Source organism: Lontra canadensis, unplaced genomic scaffold (genome assembly GCF_010015895.1).
Source record: "Lontra canadensis isolate GAN:19392208 unplaced genomic scaffold, GSC_riverotter_1.0 scaffold2, whole genome shotgun sequence".
NCBI lineage: Eukaryota > Metazoa > Chordata > Mammalia > Carnivora > Mustelidae > Lontra > Lontra canadensis.
This window is the reverse complement of record NW_022630996.1, coordinates 62726398-62749042: the sequence shown is the minus strand read 5'-3', so window position 1 is coordinate 62749042 and position 22645 is coordinate 62726398. Positions and strand designations below refer to the sequence as shown.

The 22645-nt window shown below is 39.7% G+C and overlaps 1 pseudogene; it reads left to right on the top strand.

The window, feature by feature from the left end:
• LOC116878783 overlaps window positions 1–22645 on the top strand; it is a 58044-nt pseudogene that overhangs the window by 10314 nt on the left and 25085 nt on the right.

Sequence of the window (22645 nt, the reverse complement as noted above, 5' to 3'; positions counted from 1 at the left end):
GAACACAAACAAAACATGAACACTGTCCAAGCCATAGATTACCAAACATTGCCGTCTTCCAGCTAATGTGACTGCTGCTTCTTTGGCCATGATAGCTTTATCCTCACTCTAGTCTGTCCTTTCTATAGATACGATTTATTGAGATACTTAATCATAGAAATATCCCTGCTCTCTGATAGTAGAGAGCCTTCCCTAAATCACCTATTCAAAGCATAAATTCTGTAAAGGTTCTTTCTGACATCCTCTTACTAACATGCTCCATGGCTTCCCCTTAGGGAATGCTATCCCTTGCTGTAACAAGTGATAAACACAGCGTTGTCAACTACGGGTGTGTTCCTGGTGGCCTTTGGCTGGAGGATGTTCACACACTGCCAGAAAAGAAGGTATTTTTCACACGTTTGTGTGTGTATGCGAACGCACACTCCCCCATGTATTATTTTCATTTTTGCTCTGCATATCAGACAGGAGTCCACAGTCACCGAACGCTATTACTATTTTCCCTGCAAGGGTCCAGAATGGCCCGCTGGCTCTCCAATCAGGAGGAAATAGCCTTCTCTCACCTCTACTTGGGCACGGCTCTGTTCATGCTGGTTCAAGCCTCAGTGATGAGAACTGGGGCAGAGTCTATACACTCCTGACCCCACGTCTCTCAGCTCAAGTCTTCTACTTATGCTGCTGCCACCAAATCCAGTGATGCTTAAAGTGGCATAAGGAAACGACTTCGCCTGAGGTGACTGTGGTGTCTGGCTCTGGAAGAGCAATTCTTCCCTTAAGTCATGGGCCAAGGCCAGGGGTGGGCTAGAGATAAAAGATTTCCTCCCCCCTGCAGTACCCAGCTAGAACCCTCACTGAACCAGATCCAGCATTACAAATATCGTATTCATATGTAGCTTGATATAGTCATTTAGTTTCAGGGAACGTCAGTGTTTTCTTGGCACTGGATGCTACTTGCTCTTGAAGCCTGTGATTTAAAAAAAAAAAAATCTTTTCTACTACCAGTTTCCATACTAACTGTGGCCTCTTATATTGTAACAGCTTTGCTCCTTCCATTGACTCCAGTAAATTTATTTACTCCACCATGGAGCTGTGGAGAATACGAAGATGAATCAAATGTAGCTCTTATTTGAAGAAGCGTCTAATCTACAAAAGGGTGTCAGACATGTTTGTAAGTAACCTGGGCATCACTCCCGCAGTCAACAGAGGTCTGTTAAGAACCTAGTCAGCGCCAGACACTATGACCTAAGTTGCATGTTGATGACTGTTCTGAAGATGACACGCTACAAGGATGGCCTTCAAAGGGTAATGATCTCTATTTACTGAGCACCTTCTATGTGCCAAGAACTTTCACCTGAGTATCTCCCTTCATCCTCAGAAGGACCCTTTGGGTTTCACGATGTTATCACCCTGTTTTGCAGAGGAGATAGCTGTGGCTGTGGCAGAACTTGCTAAGATCCCAGAGCTAGTTAGTAACTGGAGTCAGGATTCAGACCCAGACAGTCTGTCTTTGGATCTGCGCCCTTAATAGATACTCCTAATTGGTGTTTTATATTCTTTTGGCTGACAGCTTTTTGGGATGTTGCTGATCTTGGAGAACCTCTGCTCTGGGGAAGCTTAGAAAAATTACAGTGCAACCAGACATTTTAGAAGGTGTGTGAGGTTTTTTTTTTTTTTTCTTTTTTTCCCTGCAGTTGCTTTGCATGGGAGCACGTGTGAATACATAGGCACCAAAGCAGAGCCTGGAGTCCACGGCTCTGACTGTACTCCCCTTGTTCTATGTATTCTGTACAGTCTTGGGAGGTTATTTTTAATGCAACATGCCAGAGTGGCATGTTGAAAGATCCATAGTAACCAGCTAACAGTAACAGCGGGTCCTGCCAAGTAAAAGTTCCGTAAATCAGTCATAAACGCAGTTAAAAAATCCGGCCAGCGTCGTGCGCAGGAGGGAGTGTCCTTGGAGGAGGCACAATTCACGCACAGTTTCGTGGGATCACCTCGAAATTCCCTGGGAGTAAAGAACTCTTGTGGCATTTTTTTTTTTTTTTTTTTTTTTTTTTTTTTAAGGATCAAAAAAGGGAGAGAAGGCTTCCTGTAACTTTATTCTAACTGGGAACTCTCTCCTGTGGAATCAGGTAGCTCGGAAAAGCTAAGGGTAAGATGCTCAGAGAAACGAATGTTTGAGATACTGAGTACCCTCCTTTCTCACGTTTTTAATATTTTTGGAATCATTCCTCTTCCACTACCACAGCCCACGTTCAGGCCCTAGGAAGCAGGAGTATTGAAAAGCCTCAGAGCCTTTATCCATCCTCCCTCAAATCTACCGAGTTCTCAACGGCAAAAACCACCCCAGGCAGGATTTTGGACATTTCACTTACCCTTGAGTGAAAATTTTACAAGGAGCTCTCAAGTGCTACCAAACCAAATAGAAGCTCACACTTCAAAATACTAGGGGCTTTCTCCTGCGACAGACTTAGAGCAAACTCTGTGAGAGGGTAAGGTGCTTTACTCAGGACTTGGGAATAAGGACTTTCTTATCAGGCAATGGATATGTCTTTAACAAATACTAACAAGTAAGGGGTTACCTCAGCAAAGCCAGAGAAATCACATTTATGAATTTGGCTCCCTGTTGTTTCAGAAAATCTAGACACAGGAAAAAGGCCATTCATTGCCCCCAGAGAATATTATACAAATAGAGAATATCCCAGGAGCAGACAATTTTTTAAAAAGATTTTGTTTATTTATTTATGTGAGAGAGAACACAAGCAGGGGGACGGGGAGAGGGAGAAATGGGCTCCCCGTGGAGCGGGGAGCCCCATGCGGGACTCGATCCCAGGACCCTCAGATCATGACTTGAGCCGAAGGCAGACGCTTAATGACTGAGACACCCAAGTGGCCCAGGAGCAGACAACTTGAGCCTTGATAACTTAATGCTCAGTGAGAGTTCGTCTGTGCATTGCATGCAGGAGTGAACCCTTAAACGCCTTTTCCCAACCACCCATGACCATTCACATCACCCATACCTCTTTACTTCACTTTGCATGGGGCTGGTTCTCCCCCTGGCTATCTTTTCCTTTACAAATCACTGCCTCCTGGAGAGGGAGACCTTGGGGAAAGGTAAGAGAGTACTCAAGAAACCCTAAGGGAAAACTATTCAAGCAATGCCACCCAAAGAGCAATTATAAATGACATAAAACCTCTTTGACTATATAACGTTAAGTTATTGGGAGAATAGGATTTAGCTGGTGGAATGAGGTGTGGCCGTGCAACCGGAAAGGCTAGAGATAAGGTTAAGTGGAAAGCTCTTTCCAAGATGCCTACTCAGGACGCCTACCTGGGTTGGGATTTCCCCACTGTAGGTTTTCCCCCAGAATGAGATTCTAGTTGAACAGAAGGGAGTTATGAAACTGATTTTTCTCTATTTACTGCAAAAGTTTTAATTTCAGGGACTTCAATACTTTAAGCATTCCCTTCCCTTCTCTACCCTTCTCCCTTCCCTTCCCTTTTCTCTTCCCTTCTCTTTTCCCTTCCCACTTTCCCTTCCCTTCCCTTCCCCTTTTCCTTTTCTTTCCCTCTCTCTCTCCCTCCCTCTCTTTCTTTCCTTCCATTCTCCCTCCCTCCCTCCCTTTCTCTCTTTCTCTCCTTCCTTTCTTCTTTCTTTCTTCCTTTTCCCCACTGTGATGAAATATACATGACATAAAATTTATCATTCTAACCATTTTTAAAGTGTCCAATTCCCTGGCATTAAATACTTCATGATGTTGTGCAACCATTACCACTATTCATTTCCAGAACTTTTTCGTCATCTCAAAGAGAAACTCTATATCCATTTAACAATAGCTCCTCCCCCTGGCCCCTGGTAACCTCTATTCTATTTTCTGTCTCTATGATTTGCCTTTTTAAGGTACGTCATATAAGTGGAATCATACACTATTTGTCCTTTTGTGTGAGCAAAATAAGACATTAAATATAAGGTCTTCAAGGTTCACCCACATTATAGCATGTATTAGACTTCCATTCCTTTTTAGGCTGAATAAACATTCCGTTGTATGTACATACCGCATTTTGACGATCTCATTCACCGTTGAAGTCTATTTGTGTCATGTCTACCTTTTGGCTCTTGTGATTGCTACCACAAACATCAGTGTACCAGTATGTGTTTGTCCTTGCTTTCAATTCCTTTGGGTGTATACTTAGAAGTGGAATTGCTGGATCATGTGGTAATTCTTATTTAACTTTTTGAGAAACTTTGGAAACTTTTTCAAGACTATCAATCACAGAGGCAAACACATTTCAGAATCTGAGCTTTGAAAACCTAAATGAGAAGGGCCAACTGGATTTAGGAAAAAAAGAAAGAAGTGATTGATGACCCTGATGTGAGCAGTTTGGGTGAAGGGGTGGAGCCAGAAGCCAGATGACAGTGGGTTGGCAAGTAAAAGGGAAGTGAATAGGTAGAGGTAACTATTTTTATTTAATTTAATTTTTTTTTAAAGAGATTGCCATTTAAGTCTTGTGAGAATGTGGTCTGTGAAAGATTGAAAGGTGAGAGAAAGGTAAGGTAGTAGCTGGAGGGACAAAATTGAGAATAGGCTTTTCTAAGATGGGAGAATCTCAGGTATGTGTAAGTGCCTGTGGGAGACAGAAACAGGTGTGGTGGTGATCTGCAGAGGTCTCCAAGAAAGCAGGAGAGGGCCGTGGTGGGGTCGCCTTGGACTGCATTGAGGGTCTGCTTCAGCAGAATGAGGGAAAGGTGGCAGGACAGCCTCAGGTGCAGCTAAGATTAATCATTCAAATATATCTGTTGAGTTTGGCATTGTAGCGGAATGCAAGTGAAACACTGCCTGGAGTTTACTATGACTGGTACAGTGGAGGAAGGGAGGCTTGAACCCCCACACTAAAGACTGGTGGAAAATGCTAAATGTCACAAGGGAAACATACAGAGAAGGTACCGTGATCTTTAGCAGAGGGAGAGAGTCATTCCAGGTGTGGAGGACCCGTAATAGGGGAAACCTTCATCAGACGGTCAATGATCTGGGATAGGATTTGAGATCTAGGTTGGCATGGACAACTAGCAAAATGAGGCAAAGTTCATATTTTCCAAACCGTTTTACAGGATACTTAGATATTCTATCAGAAACAGGTATGGTGATCAAAATAATTTAGAAAGTGCCATGAAGGGCGCCTGGGTGGCTCAGTTGGTTAACTGACTGTCTTTGGCTCAGGTCATGATCCTGGAGTCCCAGGCTTGAGTTCTGCCTGGGGCTCCCTGCTCAGGAGGGAGTATGCTTCTCCCTCTGCCCCTACCCCTAAGAAGGGGTAGCACTCTCTCTCAAATAATAAGTAAATAAAATCTTAAAGAGAAAGTGCTGTAAGTAGGAAAGCCATATTGTACAGCATGAAGCACTTTCAAAGCCGAAGAGACACTATTCATGACACTGGACAACAGGTCTACATTGGGAGTGTCCCAAGCAAAGTGGGATAAGTGGTTCCTCTTGTTCTATACCATAATCTCCTTTTGGAGATTTAAATGAACATCAGGATTTTAAAAGGTTCTGAGAAGTACTCTAGTGAAAGAAACCTGTTTTATACTGTTTAATCCTGCATTTCCCAAATTTATGTGACCATGGAACACCCTCCCTCTTTTCCCCCCTTCGAGGAGCACATATTAGCCCCTAATAAGTGCTACAAAAGCAGAGAAGTGAAAGAGAGGTGGGATCCAAGGAGGGTTTGTTCTGGCATAAAGACAACAGTGGAAGACAGGCTTATTAGAAAGGTGGATTGAGCCACATTGTAAAGGCCTTTGAGGGCCCGATTGAGACCTTTTTTTCTTTTTTTAACCTGATGAAAGCCATGTCTCACAGTGGCACCAGAATAAGTGCCCATAACTTGAAAAGAATTTTGAAAAACTTTCAGGAAGCTAAAATGGTATGTTTTTCCTTGTTTTCCTATTCCTGTTCCTTCTTTAATCTCTGAAATTAGGAAGGATGAAAAACTACAATTTAGGGACTTTCTTCAGTTCATGAGGTATTAAGGGCTGAGTGGTAAAACCCCTATCTGAAGTCATGTCTTCTTCTCTTACTCTGGTTTCATTTCTGAGTTCTAAAGGATAAAGGGATGGAGGAATGACAGGTTTTAAAAAGAAAAGTCCTCTTGATTCTACTTGCTATTGTGGGTGCTACATTCTAAGATGTAGATTTGAATAGAAAGAGTTGGCCTGGCTAGAGAAGCATGGTGATGAAACAAGAATCAGTTATTATCATGGCTTGATGACAGACTTAAAAAAAAATTATGTATGTATGTACGTATGTATGTATTTTAGGGAGAGAGTGGGAGGAGAAGCAGAGAGGGAGGGGGAGGAAGGGGGAAAGAATCGCAAGCAGACTCCGAGCTGAGCACACAGCCCAAGGACGCAGGGCTCGATCTTAGGACCCTGAGGTCATGACCCTAGCTGAAATAAAGAGTCAGATGCTTAACTCACTGGGCCACCCACATGCCCCTAGACTTTCCTTAAGTAGGGAGTCACATATCTTGCAATCTGATTTATAGGCCAATAGATAAGAAGGAGGAATAATTAAACTCCTTAAGAGGCTAAAATTTATGGCACAAATTCCCTGTGTATTTGGTGTCACTGACAATTCTCAGAAATACTTCCCTACTCCTTCGTACACACTTCTGGTAAATTTAGTGAGCTCGATTTCTAACGAACAATAAATTTAATAGAAAATCAAACAGAAGGAAAAATTAACAGTGGTCCATACATTTAAGTGAAGTGCAAAGTGTAATACTATAAAAATTTGAGACAGGGGGCACCTGGGTGGCTCAGTGGGTTGAGGCCTCTGCCTTCGGCTCGGGTCATGATCCCGGGGTCCTGGGATCGAGCCCCGCATCAGGCTCTCTGCTTAGCAGGGAGACTGCTTCCTCCTCTCTCTCTGCCTCTGCCTACTTGTGATCTCCATCTGTCAAATAAATAAATAAAATCTTTAAAAAAAAAAATTTGAAACAGGACTCAGATTGTGTAAGGTTCTAAAGGCATTTTAGAGGCAAAGAGTTCATCAAATCTTGACTATGCTCTCTGAGAATACTATTCAGTCATACCATAGAATTATACTTATTCATAAGGACTATGTTGACCCATCAGAGGATGTATAAGCATGTTCCATTACTCTGTTTAAGATGGTAAGAAAGCAATAAGATATTTTAGAAAGGTTTCAATCCAAAATGCCTATGATTTTGAAAGTGTGTTCATTTTAAGGTGTCCCTTATCTTGGGGAGTCATTGTATAAATCTGCTATTTCATGCAGGTGCCATTTCCTTTAGAAAGAAGTCCATTGTCAATTTTTTTCCCAACCGTATTTCAACATAAATTATTAATCCCGTAGGTTAAACGAGGATCAACGTGGCAACAAAGTGTTTTGAAAACAGTCTCTTGTGATTTGAAGATCAAATAAATCATTAAATTAAATTACTCTACAATCAAAGGTTTATGACTGTTTAAAGTTAGGCAGCCAATGGCACTCTATAAAGGAACACCGACTGAATTCTGTCATAAAATACAGCAGCTAAACTCTCTTATCGCCTTAAAAGCCACTTGTGGTTCTTATATGGGGACGCTGGCTGTTTGGGTTGGCCGGGGCAAGTCCCTGTGTCAAGGAGCAGCTGTGGGCCTTGTATCAGCTGCCTTCCAGAAAGCAGAGGGCCAGTGGTGCGGTCCACAGGCAGCTATTCTTTCTTCAGAATATTTGATTTTGGAGTGTTTTGGCCTACTCTAAAAACACTTGGCAAATTTTAACTTCATCGGAAAGTAGGGAGGTGGGGGGGGTAAGTTACCCTTAGGGTAGACAGAAATAGAGTCCAGAAGTTCTGAAAAATTAACACTATTTAATGCTCAGTTTGCCAATGTTGAAAATAATAAAACACAGTTTATAACATATGGCCATCCTCCTTATTTCTTGGCAAATAATAACATTTCCACTTCTCATTCCAAATTGAGCTGGACAGCTGAAGAGTGAATCATATTAGAAAAGTACATTTCCTCTTGGACTATCTGAACATGCTCAAATTTATCAGAGTCTTGTCTAATAATTTAATGAGGTTTGGTTTTATTCATTCTTTATCAGAAATCTAGATGGATTTCTAAAACAATGACAACAAAACCCCAAAAGGCCTGGTCTCTGATATATTAGCAAACTTTGGGCCTTAAAAAAAAACAATAGGGGCACCTGGGTGGCCCAGTAGTTGGGCATCTGCCTTCAGCTCAGGTTATGATCCTAGGGTCCTGGGACCGAGTCCCACATCGGGCTCTCTGCTCAGCAGGAACTCTGCTTCTCCCTCTCCCACTCCCCCTGCTTGTGTTCCCTCTCCCACTGTATCTCTCTCTGTCAAATAAATAAATAAAATCTTAAAAAAAAAACCCAAAAAACCAACAGCTATAATGTTTATTTGCTCAGTTGGTTGAGCAACTGCCTTCAGTTCAGGTCATGATCCTGGAGTCCCGAGATCAAGTCCTACATCGGGCTTCCTGTTCAGTGTGGGATCTGCTTCCCCCTCTGACCTTCCCCCTCTCATGCTCTCTCTCTCTCTTTCTTTCTCTCTGAAATAAATAAATAAAATATTTAAAAAAAAGATGCAGGACACTCTATTGAATGGGAACTTGAATAGGAAAAAGCAAAGAAAAACCTTGTTGCCTGGCTTAGGGGCATTATGGCTGCCATTGTATGAGAGGGGTTGTGAAGGACACAAAATATATCCCAGCTATACAGTCTGCTTTTTATTTATTTTTATTTTTATTTTTTAAAGATTTTATTTATTTGCAGAGAGAGAGAGAGCGAGAGAGCGAGAGAGTGAGAGTGAGGGCACACACAAGCAGGGGGAGTGGCAGGCAGAGGGAAAGGCAGGCTACCTGCTAAGCAAGGAGCCTGATGTGGAGACCCTGGGATCATGACCTGAGCTGAAGGCAGATGCTTAACTGAGTGAGCCACCCAGGTGTCCCTAGAGTATGCTTTTTAAAAAGTCATAGACATTGAGGGTTTGAAGGGATCTCAGTGGGTGACCTGGACCAGCAGCACTGGCATTGCCCGGGAGCTTGAGGGAACTGTAAATTGACAAATCTCACCACTTCAGGAGATTTACATCAGCATTTCCGGAGATGGAGCATGGCAATCTGTGTTTCAGAAAGTTCTCCCTGATGATTCTGATACATAGTGAAGTTTGAGATCTCTCTGACATCACTGCTGAGTCACTGAACCTACATGAAATGTGCACAGAGGCATTCATCATTTTGCAAGGCAATCCAACCCATAGTTGGATAGCTTTGATTTTTCTGAGATAAATCTTTCTAGTATTAAGCTGCTATCTGCATCTCTGAATCTCTCTTCTGTGGTCCTCTCTTGTGGTCCCATGAGGAGTCACACAAACAAGCCCAGGCCCTTTTTGGTTTTGGGAGGAGATAGCCCTCAGGGATGGTCAACAGCACATACAGGTTCTGGGCTTGAATGGAGACTTTATCATTATTGCATGTATGACTTTGGACAGCTCAACTGACCTCTCAGAGCTTCAGCTCCTTCATACAGCTAACACGGTATCTCTGAGTCTGTCTCTTTCTAAACCAGATGTCCCCAGCTCTCTCCACCATCTGTATTATGATGTGATTCGGGATGCTCTCACCATTCTGACTGCTTTTCTATAAATAAACTTCAGTCTCTACATCAAAGTCCTTATCAGAGAGTGGCTCTACAAGCCAGATCACATCTTATCTCTGCATTGTAGAACACTACAATGGCCTCTCTATTTTAGATGCTAGTTTTCTGTCAACATAGCCAAACTTAGGAATTTTGACACTTGTTTCAGTCTATGAACTAATGCTGACCTTGCTTTCAACTAAAATACTGTCTCTCAAAATTATTTATTTTTAATTACAAAATTATTATTTTTAATTACACAAATGGCACACATCTGATAAGAAAAAAGAAAAATAATGTTACTGATATTCATTATAGAGAGAATAATGATAAAAATTTTAGTATGTACCTTCCTAGACTGCAAAAAGAAAATCATGTAGGAGCATACATTCTGAAATACTGGCTAGCTGTTTAACATTCAAAAAGTTGTATAATCTCTCCTAATCCCATTCCTCACTGGGAAAGTAAAAATAATAACATTTACCTTGTTGTTGGGAGATTTAAATGAGATACTGTTTGTAAAGTACAAAACATGACTTCAGAAAATGGCACTCTGTTGTCATTGTCATAATTACATGAATTGTATGTATATTTTATAAAAAAAAGATTGCTTCTCTTCAAAGGTATATTGTGAACAGCTTTCTGTTTTGATAAGTTTATTTTTTCTATTTTTGATTTGGAAATTATTAACAACTCACAAGAAGTTGCAAAAATATTGCAGAGAGGTCCTGTGTATCCTTCAGTTAGCTCCCCCCAACGGTAACATCTTACCTAGGATTCTACATTATCCAAATTAGAAAATTTATATTAGAATACCATTAACTAGACTGTAGATCTTACTTGCATTTCACCAGTTTCAATGCATTTATTTCTACAAATTCATTTGAAATTGTTGCATATATTAAAAAAAAACACAATATATATACCCATTCCCACCTTGGGACATTTGTGTGCATACAACTGTCTATGTGTCTGTATGTGCTGCCATTCCTAACAATGCTGTGATAGTTTCTTCATGTGCTAGGAAACTGTATATTCCCAAGAAAAAGAATGAAAATGGACCTTTATCTTACACACTTACAAAAATTAACCTGAAATGGATTAAAGACTTAAATATAAGACCTGAGACTGTAAAACTCGCAGAGGAAAACATGGGGGAAAAGCTCCTTGATACTGGTCTTAGCTAGGAATTTTGAATATGACACCAAAATTTCAAGCAACACAAGCAAAAATTAAAAAGTGGTACTATATCAAACTAAAACCCAACAATCAACAAAATGAAGAGGCAACCTATGAAAATATTTGCAAATATATGCTGATAAAGAATTAATATCCAAAATATATGAGGAACTCATGCAACTCAGTAACAGGAGAACCCAAATAATCCGATTAAAAATGGGCAGAGGATCTGAATAGACAATTTCCAAAGAAGATATCCAAATGGCCAACGGGTACACACTCAACATCACCAATCACCAAAGATATGCAAATCAAAATCACAATGAAATATCATATCATACCTGTTAGGGTATGTATTTTTTTTTAAAGATTTTATTTATTCATTTGTTAGAGAGAGAGAGCATGAGCACAGGCAGACAGAGTGGTAGGCAGAGGCAGAGGGAGAAGCAGGCTCCCCGCCGAGCAAGGAGCCCGATGTGGGACTCGATCTCAGGATGCTGGGATCATGACCTGAGCCGAAGGCAGCCGCTTAACCAACTGAGCCACCCAGGCGTCCCTGGGTATGTATTTTTTAAAAAGACAATAGATAAGTGTTGGTGAGGATGTGGAGAAAAGGGAACCTTTATGCACTGCTGGGAATGTAAATTGTCAAGCTACAATGGAAAACACTATGAAGGTTCCTCAAGAATTAAAAATACAACTACCTTATGATCCAGTATATACACAACCTCACTTCTGGGTTTATATACAAAGGACATGAAAACAGGACCTCAGAGAGAAATGTGTATGCCCATGTTCACTGCAGCATTATGCATAATAGCAAAGACATGGAAACAACCTAAGTGTCCATCAAGAGATGGACGGATAAAGTAAACATGGTGTACACACACACACACACACACACACACACACACAGGTATATTATTCAGTCCTAAAAAAGAAGGAAATCCTGCTTTTTGTGATAGAGGGATGGACCTTGAGAAGATTATGCTAAATGTAATAAGTCAGTCAGAGAAAGACAAATACTGTATGTTTTCACTTACATGTAGAATCTAAAAAGCCAAACTTATAGAAATACAGAGTAGAATGGTGGATGCAAAGGGCTAGGGGTTGGGAGAAATGGGGAGATGTTGTCAGAGGAAACAAATTTCCAGTTTGTAGATGAATAAATTCTGGGGTTCTAATGTACATCATGTTACCAACACTGTATTAAGTTCTAAGTGGTAAAGGGAGTAAATCTTAAATGTTACCACCACAAAAAAAAAAAGGTAATTATATGAGGGGATGGATGTGTTAATTAACCTTAATGAGGTAATCATTTCACAATATGTATATGTGTAATTATATATATATATATGTGTGTGTGTGTGTGTGTGTGTGTTGCATACCTTAAACTCACATGGTATGTATCAATAATATCTCAATGAAGTTGGAAAAAATAAATGCTGTGATTAATATTCTAGTAGCTAAATACTATATGCATTCTGAGTTATTTAAGAAAATTCCTGGAAGTGTAATTATTAGGATCAAAGGTTTGCACAGTATTGTGATTTTCTTTTCTTCTTCTTTTTTTTTAAAGATTTATTTACTTATTGAGAGAGAGAGAGCACAAGCAGGGGAGGCATAAGAAGAGAAGGAGAGAATCTGGAGCAGACTCCCCGCTGAGCATCTGCTCATGATCCCACGAGCCTGAGATCATGACTGAGACAAAATCAGGACTTGGATGCCTAACAGACTGAGCCACCCAGGTGCTTGTGTTACGATTTTTAATACATGCTGCCAAACTGTTGCAGAAGGACTTATGAGGACTACTATTCTTTCTTTATCACCTTTATCCATTTGGTAGATTGAAGGTTCCTGTTTTAATTTTAATTTCTTTGATAAATAATGGAGATAAACAGTTTTATTTATTTATTAATCATTTATATATCTTTTTTGTATAGTTGTCAGTTCAAGCTAGTTCAAGTCTGACTCTTTAAAACACACACACACACACACACACACACACACACACTGTTCCATGCCTCTCCCATCCTGCATTTGTGCACAGTGTTGTTTTTTTTTTAAAATGGGCCAGAGTGCAGGAACTTACATTTTCCCCTTTGTAATCATCTTGTTAAATTCAGCCAAATGTTTCAGCTTTTTGGATCCTGAGTCTCATCCTGTGTTTGCTGTCCTGGTTTAACTGCAAATCTAATAAATTCACAAAATAGCTTTTTATTCTCATTTTTGCAAAAAGTGTGAGCAGGACAGGGCTCTGTGCAGAGCCCATGGCAGCCCCTCAGGAACTGGCCCTGTCTTGACATCAGTCCATTAATTAGATGGGTTTACAGTATTACTTTCTAGTAGAGAGAGCTGTCACCACCATTGTGGGTGATGTCGGAATCCAGAGTTCTCTTGGCTTTAGGATTAATCACCGCAACTCTGTGTTCAGGTCCACTGAAGCAATAGGATTACAAAGTTTCGATTTCTCCTCTGGCTATAAATTTCTAAGAAATTGGTGATAGTATCTCACTCATCTCTTTATGTCTCTCTTCAACCCTCCCCCAGTTTCTTCCATAGAAGGCATTCAATTTAAGTGCATAAAATGGAATATAAACTTTCCTGGCTGCTTTGCTCATAGGGACAAATGACTCACCTCCTTTCCTTCCCCCCACAGTTAGGCCTATCTATCCTACATCAAAGTAGCCATATATGCACAATAAAACTTCAATTAACTGGACTAGAACTTAAGAAACCTCATGTTATACATTCCACTGCTTGAAAAAAAAGTGGGGGAAGGAGAATTGCATAAAAAATCCTTATACCCTGTATTTTTTAAAGAGTAATTTTTTTCTTTTCTGTAAATATGGATCTATAGAAATTTATTATTGGAAGATAATACTGAGGCACTCTTTCTAGGTCATAAAATAAAGGTGAAATTATCTTCTACAATGGGAAAAGCATCCCAAATACCTTAACAGATGTTTCCAAGGGGGCTTGAAACTGAAAATTGAATTTCTGGTTATTCAAAACACATCAGTCTCCAACATTCTAGTTAATTGAGGTTGACTCCCCGCTGAGCACAGAGCCTGAGGCAGGGCTTGATCCTGTGACCCTGAGATCACAAGCTGAACTGAAAATCAAGAGTCCGACACCCAACTGACTGAGCCACACACTTGCCCCTAAAATCTGCATTTCTTGCTTTAGCACTTTACAAACTGCCTCACTGAATACTTGCATAGAACCTTTTTAGGGGAAAATAATTTACATGGACTTCTAATGTCGAGGTCAATTATTTTTAATATCATACTTTCATAATAGGTACAATGATCAAGCTAGATTTAAACTCCTAATACTTAGAGCTCTTATTCAAATAACACAACAAAGACAAATGTAAGAATCTACTACAAATAAATTCACATAACAGTGATGTGATGGATGGTCTGTTTGAACTTTGGGCTCAGTATGGGAAAGAAATATTTATGTTAACTTGATTCTTTTCATTTTGAGCACTAAAAACCATGGTCTGAATCATTATTATTATCATTATCAATGTCATTAGTTTTCCCTTAATGATCTTGTTTTTCATAAGACCATCTGAATCCCAATCATTTGAATATACCTCCAAAACAATAGTAAACAGTTGCTTTATGACAAATCCTTCACAGGATTTTATTATTACTCTCACTGCTAATACCTAATGAGAGGATAAGGACAGACCAGGACCCCACAGTAGATCTACACCAGGGAAAGCTTGATCCTGGCTCCTGTGGGTGGGTTCTGTGAGTCTGGTCTCCCTTTATTACCATACACTATGGTATGATATTACCAGTACTGATGGCTGGGTTTTCCCACTATGTTTTGCTACTTAAATGACTCTGAACCTTTAATTTATGCTATTTACTTTGAGGTCTTTTGGCTTTTCATATGGTGAGAATGAGACTGTAAACAAGAATGGAGCATGGGACCTAACATTTCCTGGTGGTTGTTATAGGCTGGTCATCGAAATCATCTCAATAAATGTTCTTATTATACTTAAAATTTTTTCATTTAAATGAAGATTCCAAACTAAAAATTTCTAAGCCAACTTTATGGGTTTTAGAAACATTTTTAAATACAGCTTTATCAGGATAAAGTAAGAGAGAAAGCATGGGCAGGGGGAGGGGCAAAGGGAGAGAAAGAAGGAGACGCAGACTCCCTGCTGAGCAGGGACTTAGACACAGGGGTCCATCCCAGGACCCCAGGACCATGACCTGAGCCCAAGGCAGACACTTAACTGACTAAACCATCCAGGTGCCACTATTTTTCTATCAGTAAAGAGATCACTGGCTTACACATCTCTGTTTCCCAGAATCCTCACCTATTATTCACCTACAAAATAGGGATAAATAATAGTATCTGCTTCATAGAGAAGCAGGGGCTAGGAGTGAACAAGGTAAAGCAACTAGAGCTTTTAACACACATTCCAGTTGGGACCACCATCACTGTTACTACAATTCCATGTGAAATTCAGAGGAGAGAGATATCATCTTGGATTGGTCTGGTCTAGGAGGGATTCCTACATAAGATTTTAAGTAGATCTTAAAGGACAAGTTGTTTGAGTCAGAGGAAAGAGTAAAAGCATGACACTGAGGTAGAAGAGAGCACCATGGCTACAGACTACCAGGGATTGTAGAGGAGGGTCAGGCGAAAGTTGGGGGTGTGTGCGGTAGGGGAGCCCATATGGAAATCTCACTGAGACCTGAACCAATGAGCTGGGACTTTCTTCAAAGGAACTGAGAAATCAGGGAAGACCTTGGATTGGGAAATAATGTGAATGAGGTGGGATGGCTTATAATGAATAACTCTTCTATAGGCAGAGGAGAATAAGCCATCATCCCAGGTGATCCTTTACTGTAACCTCTTGATGACACAAAGCCAAAACACACACAGGAGAAGGCCCAGGAGCATGAAGGAGGAAAGTGAAGCCAGAGAACATCTTCCTCCCCACTGGATGGAGAGCCCATGTTTCAGTTTTTGGTGTTTTAACTGTCAGCTTTCCTTTATCTCCAGGCCATGAACCAGTGTGTATGCGTATTCTGTGTTTATATACATACATACAGATGTATGTATTTTTAGCAGTATATAAGTTTATGCAAAATGATATTGTTTCACATAAATTTGCTCTTTGTACAAAATTATACAGCAATTTTAATGATTTTTGAATTTGTAATAGTTGGTGTGGTTCACATCCCTTTTACTATTCTTTCCTTAAATAAATAGATCATTGTGGGGACTCCAGCAAGATGTGGGCAAGAGAAACCTAGCCTCCATGTGAACACATGGCATCAAATACCTAGACTGGAACAGTGACTGTTCCCTTCCGAGAAGAAATGTGTTCCATACTCTGCTACAGTTGTCATCATTACTTCCTGCTATTCTCCAACCCTGAGCCTCGGTGTCAATGTTTATCATCACACTCGTGCTATTGTTTTGTTCCTACTCAGTTCCATATATTGATTTCCATTCCTAACTTGGCCCTGTGGGCCTTTTAGCTCATGACTCATGGATAAAACCAATTTCTATTCTTCTTGTCTTTAGCTGAATTTTTATAGGTATTTCTTCTAAGTATTCTAAGACAAGTTAAAAAACAGCGTTGATTATCCTAAATTCTGAATAGCTAAGGACAGGCCAACTCTCGGTTGTAACTCATGTATACCACCTTTCTTGGCCTGGCTCGTTTTGTGCATTCATTGAGAAAGGAGATTGCCAGGGGTTGTTTCTGATCTGATGAGAAGCCAACAGATGCTGTCAAATCATGCCCACATATGCTAAGTTGTCATCTCTGCATCCCTGTTTTATCTGGGACTTCATCGCACAAGTCCCGTCTACTGTTATGTCATATTTACTTGCTCAGATAATACAGGTCTATGACCAGATGAACAAATTCTTAGGAAGGTGCTATTTTTACCCAATTCCCTAAACCACATATGAGTGACAAATATTTCCATAGGATTAATGAATAGGTGTTTCAGTCTCCTCCACCCTTATTAAATACTAGCTTTTTCTTTCATTCTTGGAACTCTGTTGAATTTGTGGATGAGAAACATTTTCCATATGTAGTGAATCCAAGGACTTTTTAACCTATTAGATTTTGTTGAATGTATTGGTCAAGCTTTTAAGGAATGTTTCGAATTCAATGAAAAATCCAATAACCTAAGAATCTGGTACTCCTTCATTTAGAATATTTTCATATTTTTGAATAATAAACATAGGGAATATTTCCTGATAAGATCAAGAATTGACCAAGGGAATCATGTAGCTTTAGCTATCCTTGTTTTTAATCATCTGCCAAAAAATTTCCTTAGCTTCATAGAAACCACATAGAAACCAAATGACTTGGTTTTCTTTCCACTTCTCTAGGCAACAAACCAATTTTTTTAGTTTCCATGGACACCCAGTTGAGCAACAGTCGTTAGATCTGTAAAAACTGCTATCTGAGTTGGAGTCTGATGGTGACCTACCCATCAGCATTGGGGTGGCAATTCAGGCTTGATCCTCTAAGGGATAAAGATGTATGAGATTGCACGTGAGCATCTGGGACAGTGCCAAGTTACTTTCCCAGCTCTCTTCCAGTTTCTTAACTTGTGGAGGTTCACAAATTACTATCGATCTTGTCTTGATACCTAGGTGGTTAGGAAGCTCCAAAATCAGGCAATGGGAATGGTCATAAAACAGGTCTGGCTGAAAGAGATTTACTTTTTACTTGATTAAGCAAGAGGCCTCACAAACTGATGGCTATGTTAATTCAGTTGAGAAATAATACAGATTTGGAAATCCTTGCGGAAAGCCCAAAATACACTTGAAATGAGAGAAATCAGACACTCGTGTTTTAGTACATTCGAAGGATAGCTTTGAATCTAAGCAGTCACCGGAAAGTCTGCCTTTTCCAGCTCAGCAGAAACAGAAGATGAGATTGAACTAAACTGTCCTATATCATGTACAAATTCTCCAAGGCCTGCTCCCTCCCAGCCTAGGATAGAATGAGTGATTACCTGAAAAGATTCATCTGGTTTCCTGGTTTTGAATATGTTGTTCTTTGCTTTTGCTTGCACTGTGTAAAATTCTCTATTTCTCAGTTGCTCCAAAATGAAATTTATCAACTGAACCTTGCAGACCGTTAATCAGTATTGCAAATGTTGAAGAAGAAAGACATTGAAAAATAGTGAAAATGATACTTTAATTGGCATTACAGGACACAACTCTACCATAAGTGTGCTATACCTTTACAGGTATGGTATTTCTCTCTTTTCCATCTCTGTCTTCTCATTCATAGAGGGAGAGGAAGGGTTGCTAAAATTTCTTCTAGCATTAATGTTCTACTACTCAGTGAAAAATCAATTTTAATTCCACATACAAAAAAGGTCATGTCATGATCTTGAGAGCTCTAGCTCTCAAGGTTCATGTCACAGGGAATCAAAGGAAAGAATTCATTCTGAATTTTCCAAAAAGCCTGTAAATACTTCTATTTCTCTTTGTGCTATGGAAGGTTTCCATGAAAACCGTAGAAAATGGATTCCTGGGAGCAAAATAGGTATTTTTCAGAGATTTTTTTTTTTTTTTTTTGGTTTGCTCCTAGGAATCTGAGATAGACAAACAGAAATGGAATTAAAAACATTTTTTTTTTTTTAAAAAGAAGAGATAGTAATTGGATGGTAGCTAGCTATGGGAAATCAGCCAGAATGTTATGGATGTATATGAAACGGATAACTGACATGACATATTGTCATTAGTAAATCAGGAACAGGAGAAAGATTTAGGAGAAATGTACAGGGAAACTTTTAGCTTTCCAAACCCAAGGACACATTTACCTACCATAGTTTTTTTTTTTTTTTAAGATTTTATTTATTTGTTTGACAGAGAGAGACACAGCAAGAGAGGGAACATAAGCTGGGGGAGTGGGAGAGGGAGAAGGAGGCTTCCGGCTGAGCAGGGAGCCTGATGCAGGGCTTGATCACAGGACCCTGGGATGTGACCTGAGCCCAAGGCAGACGCTTAATGGCTTATCCACCCAGGTGCCCCCTACCATAGTTCTTTGGCAGCTCCTTAATTGTGTGCAAAGTTTCCCAACTCACTTAAGTAACTTTGGCAAATCAGGAGGGAAAGGCCTCCCAGGTGGAAGGACCACCATAAACAGCTTGTGGAGTATGAGTTTGATGTGTGGAGGCAGTAAAGAGTTTGTTTAGTCCTCCTGTAGTATGAAGTATAGAAGGAGGTGGGATCATTTAGAATTCAGATGCACATAACAGAAATCACTTCAGCAATTTTAAGAGAATTGTGGCACAGAATTGTGGAGAAATGTGGAAGAGAAACCAAACGAAGGGAGAGTTACTCAACAGGATCAAAAGCAGCTATAATGTCAAGTGAGATCAGTGCTGAGGTATGTCCAGTGGTTCTGACCACTAGCAGACCTTTGAGGTCCTTAGCAAAAATGGGCCCAGGGGTGAACTGGGGCCATACTGCAGTGGAGGTAATCTGTGTTTTCTGGGAGTCTGGCTCTGAAGAGAAGGAAGGTTTTATCTGAAGAACACAAAACAGAGGGAGATTTTGATCTTAAGCTGCAAGATTCTTTTTTTTTTAAACATTTCCTACATTTGCATAGTGCTTTATTACATCTTATGAGATAAGTTAATATCCTGATTAACTCATGATCCCTCCAAATAGGCGCTTAAGCTGCAAGACTCTTGAGTAGATTTGGATGCAAAAGGAAAGGAGTCAATCGTTAGGCAAGACTTAAAAATACAAGAAAGAGACAGATACTCAATACTGATGCCTACAGATTTGGAGGAGAAAGAACCAGAATCTTAGAGGCAGTGCTGGCTTTAGGTAAGAGAAGTGTGTGTTTCTTACAAAAGGCAAAGGAGGAAAGTATGAGTGAAGAAGTAGATGTGTTTGTAAATTGAGGAAAAGAAGGAAGTAGAAATCATAGTCGGATGATTTTCTTGATGATAGAAGAAGCAGATCATCTATTGAGAGAAGGGAGATAGGGTTGGGGGTAAAATAGGGTGGGGCTAAGAAGTCTGAGGAAGAAATACATTGAGGGAGGGGCGCCTGGGTGGCTCAGTGGGTTAAAGCCTCTGCCTTCGGCTCAGGTCATGGTCCCAGGGTCCTGGGATCCAGCCCCGCATCAAGGCTCTCTGCTCAGCGGGGAGCCTGCTTCCTCCTCTCTCTCTCTCTCTCTCTGCCTGCCTGTCTGCCTACTTGTGATCTCTGTCTGTCAAATTAAAAAAAAAAAAAAAGAAAGAAATACATTTAGGGAAATGAGCCGGAAGTGATCAGAGACCCATATCAGAATTGCTATCAGAATTCACATTGAAGAAATGGGAAGCTTTCTGAGGAAAGATATAAAATAATATCATAACTGCCATGACCTTGGGATCTTTGGTCTTTTAGAAAGTGGTAGTCAGTACTCAAAATGGAGATGTTCTTCCTTAAAATATATTTGTTTTGGAGCTGTCCACTTGATGATTAGGTAAGACTTTTAAATCATCACCATGATCACCCGATAATCATCTATTAATAACATTGATTTTTTATTTCTACTGCATCCTTAAATGAATAGGAATGAGACAAAATGGCAGAAGTGTATCATTAAAGAAAGAATTTTCTAACAACTTACATTTTGAAGTATTCTTCTGGAACTGAAAGTCATTGCTTTAGGTTAAACCTGATTTAAGATTTGAGAAATCTGTCCCACAGATTGAGTTAAGGACATGAAAGGATATTGAACATTATTAGTCATCAGGGATATAAAAAAAGAAACCACAATGAGATACCACCATACACCAATTAGAATATCAAAAATTTAAAAGACTGAACATACCAGGTGCTGGCAAGGATGTGGAACAATTGGAACTCTCCTGAACTGCTGGTGGGGATGGAAATGGTTCAACTACTTTGGACAACAGTTTGGTAGTTTCTTAGACACACACACCCAGAGCGCCTGGGTGGCTCAGTTGGTTGTGTGTCTGACTCTTGATTTCTACTTGGGTTGTGATCCCAGGGTCATGGGATTGAATCCTGCGTGGGGTTCTGTGCTCAGCGGGGAGTCTACTTGAGATTCTCTCTTTCTCTCTCTCTCTCTCTGCCTCTCCTCTTGCTCTTTCTCTCTCAAATAAATAAATAAATCTTAAAAACACATACACAAACATGCACATCATATGACCAAGACATTTCATCCTCGGATGCTAAACATTTGTTCATAAGTCTTTGTGTAGACTATCTAAAAGAAAAACATATATATGGCTACACAAACACACACACAATGTTCATAGCAGTTTTATTTGTAATAATCAACAACTGGAAACAACAACGCCTATCAACATGTGAACAGATCAATACAACATGGTACATCCATACAATGGAATTCTGCTCAGCAAGAAAAGGGAATGAACTACCGATTGCACAGCAGCATAGATGAATCTCAAAATACTTATAATGAATGAAAGAAGTCAGACAAAAGAGGGCACAGAGTGTATTTATTTATTCATAAAATAGTCTAGAAAATCAAACCTATTTAGCACAACAGAAAGCAGATACGAGGTTGCCTGGAGATAGTGGTAGGGGTGGGAAAGGGCAGGAGGGAGGGATTACAAAAGAGCATAAGAAAACTCTTATTTTCTGGGTGAGGCACATGTTCATTGTCTTGAGTGTGAAGATAGTTTCTCAGGTACATTCATAGGTTATAACTTACAAACTGTATACCTTTAATATATGCAGTTTATTATACTTTAATAAAGCTGCTACAATAAAAAAAGAACACGTATATTCAAAAGTCAGAGAAGAATATAATTATGTTATATAAAAGTAAATTTTTGAACACTAGCTTTTAAAAATCATGCTTTTGAAGAGTAATTAATGTCATCAGAAAATGGTCATAATTTTTAAATGCAAGTACATTTCTGATTTATAATGGACCATTCATGTTAGTTGAATGTTAAATGAGTGCTGCAGTGTTAAATTTAAAAAAGCAAGCTATGAGAAATGCATTTATAATTTAACATGATCCCAATTGCGGTAACTCTCTTTCTTGTCTCTCAGAGCTGAACGGAAATACTTCAAAATGTTAACATTTGTTGTCTCTGTGAGGTGAAATAACATGATTTTTATTTTCCTTCTTACGCTTTTGGGGCTTTTCTGAAGTTGAGCTTCCATTGCTTTCGCGAATAGACAAAAACCTAATAAATACTCTTTCCCACACACGGAACTCATTGGTACAAACATTTTTAGAAAATATATCTTCTAACTGAACCACATTGCATCTTTTCTTGCCCTTCTTGCACAGTAACATGCTACCTGACACTGAGGGGTTTTAGCTGGGATGCTGGATATGCTGGAAAGAAAGGCTCTAAAGTTAGAGCAGCTCTAGCTTGAAGCCGGTCTATGATACACGGACTAGAAATCCCTCCTTATAATGAAGCAGCAGAAAGGGAAATTAAAGAACGCCCTATTTACAATTGCACCAACAGCCATACGAAACCTAGGAACACACCCAAACAAGGAGATGCAAGCCCTGTATTCTGAAAATTATAACACACTGATGAAAGAAGCTGAAGAGGGCACAAAGATGTTCCATGCTCATGGACCGGAAGAAACAATATCATTAAAATGTACATACTACCCAAAGCAATCTACATATTTAATGTAATCCCAATCAAAATACGAAGAGCATTTTTCACTGAGCTGGAACAAACAATTCTAAAATTTGTATGGAATCACAAAAGACTCTGAGTAGCCAAAGCAACCTTGAAAAAGCCAAGCCATACATCTTAAAA